The 4651-nt window shown below is 45.0% G+C and overlaps 1 protein-coding gene across 1 annotated transcript in view; it reads left to right on the forward strand.

Moving 5' to 3' along the window:
• Positions 1-3330: 3330 nt before the first annotated feature.
• The window catches only part of LOC106806276 (procollagen galactosyltransferase 1-like), an 11307-nt gene continuing 9986 nt past the window's right edge, over positions 3331-4651 (forward strand). Inside the window, exon 1 of the mRNA XM_014808155.1 lies at positions 3331-3338. The gene's annotated coding sequence lies outside the window, so the exon portion shown is untranslated. The remainder of the gene's footprint in view (positions 3339-4651) is intronic.

The raw sequence follows: 4651 nt of genomic DNA on the forward strand, positions 1-4651 counted from the left end.
TGCAGCTGAATTGTAAGCGCAACCACGACGACAACCTGATGAGATTCCTTAGTCGCTCAATGCCGACGACGTATGCTCCATTACCGACGATTTCGCTATTCGACGTATCAGGAGTAGATAATAGGGATAATAATAATAATAATAATAATAATAAGTTCCCTATTATCTACTCCTGGACGTATGGGACAGTAGCTGTTATCAATATTCTAAGTGCCCCGCCGCGTGTGCTGGACAGTGCAGTATACACTTGATATGTGCATAGTCGATGTAACGGTGTCCTTAATTGAAATTTATGACCTTTTGAAAACGACATATTTGTCAATGACAATCCCGTGCCGGCTACGTGAGCAAAATTTCGGATGCGGCGCTCTCTAGATGTTCTCTGGTCCAACTGATTATCGGAGACGAATAAGAGCATCCCCCACAAGTCACGCACACAGGCACGCGCGCACGCACGCACTCACAGGCACACATACGCGTATGCATGGACGCACACGCTTACGCGCGCGCATGTACACACACAGGCACTCTCTCTTTACCTAACTATCTCTCTCTTTCTCACACACTCTCACTTTCTCTCTCTTCCTATCAATTTATTTGTCTCTATCCCAATATCGCTCTTCCTCTCTACCGTTCTCCTCCTCTCACTCTCCCTCTCTGTCTCTCTATTTTGTTCTCTGTCTCTGTCCATCGCCCTTCCTTCCACTCACCTTCCTTTCGTGTTCTCTCCCCCTCTCTCTTCCTACCTTCCTCTCTCCCTCCTCTCTCTGTGTTTTGTAATCCTTAGTTGCACTCTCCTTGCAACACTTGATCGTACATTCGCACGTTCTTGCCCTTTTATCTCACAGAGGCAAGCAGTGACGAGTTCATATAAAGTTTTCACCGATAGAGAGAGAGACCGTGAACTCAGCATTCGAGCGTGCCTGCCAATATCATGCGGCTTTGTTGTCATGGCGACGCCGCAGACGCCCGCGCGTGCCGATTCTCGCCATTTAAAAAAAATGTAATGGCTGTGAATTATTCACTTGAATGTTTTCACGCGTAAAGAGAAGTCGTCGGCTAGTCGAGCCTGAGCGAGTTAATTACACGTAGGGAGACGCGTGGGCACTGTGGGCGGACACGCTGCGCGCATGCGCATTGCTAACACTGCGTCGACTTCTCTGTGAATAATGACCTGATAATCAGTCAATAAAAATTCACGATGCGCCGCCAAGTCGAGCCGAACATAGTGTCGGCGAGCGTTTATGTCTCATTCATGTGCGTGAACCTAGTGTCGGCGAGCGTTTATGTCTCATTCGTGTGTCCGAGCGTGGTGTCGGCGAGCGTTTATGTCTCATTCGTGTGTCCGAGCGTGGTGTCGGCGAGCGTTTATTAGCGCGTTCACACGTACCGTAAAACCCAGTTTCGAACGCGTATCTCACGGACTCCGTACGATACGCGTACAGCGTGACCTTGAGTTATAACAGCGTTCACACGTAGTTTTGGAATATTACGTGACGTCGTTGTACACAAAATAGTGTAATATAGTTTATTGGCATTACAAAATTGCATGTAGTCAACAACAACTGTGTGCTGTTGCTGGTACCAGTATACGTACCATTTTCGAAAACAAACTTACATGTTTTGTGACAGTTCATTCATACATGTGCACAACCGAATTATGCCCAGCATTTATACTTTATGCATTAATTGGTCAAGATAAGTGATGTCCAGGGGGCCCGTTGAATCAGAACAAAATTAGTCTTAACAACTGTCTTAATACTAACATTTTCTGCTAGACCGGTCGACAAGTGGCTTTTGTTTCCTAATTGTTATACGCGTATAGCTATAGCGTCGTTCACACGTCCGCCTATACCGCGTATAGCTATACCGAAGTACGTAGGAAACGCACTCATTTATGTCAGGATAGTGATCGCGTTTTCGTATACTGAGTATTAGTAGCTATACTGTGGTTATAGACGAGGGCGAATATCGCGAGTACGTCGAAACTCTGATTTCGTACGCGTAGCGAACCGTGGATTTTGTACGTGTAACGCGGCTATAGGTCTCATTTCATGTGTCGCGAGCGTTAGTTGTCGGCGAGCGGTTATATGTCTCATTCACGTGTCGACGCGTAGTAGTCGGCGGAGCGTTTATGTCTCATTCGATGTGTACGAAGCCGTAGTGTCGGCGAGCGTGTATGTCTCATGTCGTGGTCGAGCGTAGTGTCGCGAGCGTTTATGTCTCATTCCATGTGTCCGAAGCGTAGTGTCGGCGAGCGTTTATGTCTCATTCATGTGTCCGAGCGTAGTGCAGGCGGGCGTTTATGTCTCATTCTGTGTTCAGAGCTGGCTAGTGTCGCGAGCGTGATATGTCTCATTCATGTGTCCGAGATTGACTGCGCGAGTGGCCTGACCGGTGGCGATCGAAGCTGACATATGTTCTGCGATGTTTCGTGTTTGATAGTCGGCGTGCGACTGCTGCGCCCCTGATGGTCGGCTAGTTGAGCATGAGGTGCGCCCCTGGCGCCATTTAACCCTGTTACGTCATTAGTTACGCACTGATACGAACTTATATTTAGCGAAAGTCTGTCTTTCGCAGAGTCCATTCACACGTGATCTCTGCCGACAGCGTACGCATGTACGCCACGACTATCCGCACGTAGCATCGCGTGCCGCAACACGTCATCAATTCCTAGTGCAGCCAAATCTACCAGAGTGTATATATACAAGTCATATCCGCGAAATTATTCCAAAAGTGTTTTACACGCTTATTGAATTGTTTGTGCCTGAGATGATCGTTTTCAGGATATGGGCAGCGGGCCGGTGTAGTTTTTAGTTACTTTTAAATCTTAAAAATAATGTCTGAAACAAAAGCTAGGTGTTTAATAGGGATGAAATGTATTGTGTTGTTCTGTTCTTCTAATTGTTATTATTAGTTATTATTTTAATAATGTAATATATTATTTATTATCATTGGTCACTATACCTCATCCTGTGTGATGTGATGATGATACGACGCGCAGACGACCACGACGGACACGAGATGACGGTCATTCAGGAACAGAGATTATTGACTTATTATTATTTTTTATTATTCTTTTATTACTATTGACTATCATCGTGTCATCATTATATATAACAATAATAATTATTATTATTCATTTGCAGGCCAGCTGAATGAGTCATGGTTCAGCAGAGCTGGCAATCCAGCAGGCACTTCTTGGATATTGAGGCGATCCCTACACCACCGCCGATGACGATGGGAGAGATTGCTGCTTCCAACAGTCACTACAGGGGTGGTCGGGGTAGTGGATGTGTATATTCACTGTAACACAGTCATACAGGGTGTGGCAGGAGGTTATGTATAATTCACTTAACCAGTGACTACAGGGTGCGAGGAGATGTGTATATTTCACTGTAACACAGTGACTTACAAGGTGTGACAGGAGGTTTGCATATAACTGTAACACGAGTCACTACAGGGTGGCAGGAGGTGTGTAATATCACTGAACACAGTCACTACAGTGGGTGTGGCAGGGGTGTGTATATTCCACTGTAACACAGTGACTCCGGTGTGACAGGTCTGCTGTACTAACACTGTAACCAGTCACTACAGGGCTGTGGCAGGAGGTTTGTATATTCACCTGTAGCACAGTGACTACAGGTGTGGCAGGAGGTTCTTGTATATACACTGTTAACACAATCACTACAAGAGGTTGTGACACGGATTGTGTGATATCATTCACTGTAAGCACAGTGACTGTACAAGGTGTGACAGGAGGTTTGTATAATACACTGTGACACAGTCCACTCTACAGGGTGTGTGCAGGACGGTGTGTATATACACTGTAACACAGTACTTACGAAGGCGTGTGGCAGCGAGGGTGTGTATAATTCACTGCTAACACAGTTCACTACGGGTGTTGGCAGCGAGGTTTGTATATACATGTAACACCAGTGACTAAGGGTGTGGCAGGGGGTGTGTATATTCACTGTAAACACGTGACTACATGGTGTAGCAGGAGGACCAATTCAATGCACGCATCATCCCATATGTTATCTCGGTACCTTATAGAAATCAGTGGCATCAAGAAAACTTTGTGAAATTTAATATAAATTACGGACTGCCGGATCAGTAGCGGCGCTTGTTGTTTAATTGATGAGCGTACTGAATAATCTAGCAATGAACACTCTCATTTATTTCCTTGTACGCAAACACTTTCGAATGGTCGGAACTACGTAAACTGGGAGTTTATGTGGCCTGTGTATTGATCGTAGATAAGTCAAGAGTCATATAATAGTCCAGCCTAATGAGTCTCTACTATCGGGACTCTTGATATAGTCTATGTCATGTGCATGTGTAAAGGGAGGATTGACAAGTCAATATCAGTCTATGTAAATATAGTGTTTACCAGTTGCCTCGGTAACTTAGGTTAAAGGTCACATTAGTAGAAAATAATAAATGGCCGTTTTTGCTTCATTTTCTAAATGTCATTTTGCCAAATGGTTTAATTCGATTTCTCGGCTCACTGTCGTGCGAACTGCCGTAAAACCCAGACAAAACTCAAAATGCATCTCTAGATCTGACAGAATCATTACTTGGGGTAGGTACTAATTTGCTTATTAACCGCGTGGCGTGTATATATGCATAGCGTCGTTGATAAAGGCTA

Source organism: Priapulus caudatus, unplaced genomic scaffold (genome assembly GCF_000485595.1).
Source record: "Priapulus caudatus unplaced genomic scaffold, Priapulus_caudatus-5.0.1 Scaffold151, whole genome shotgun sequence".
In the NCBI taxonomy this organism is placed as follows: Eukaryota; Metazoa; Priapulida; class Priapulimorpha; order Priapulimorphida; family Priapulidae; genus Priapulus; species Priapulus caudatus.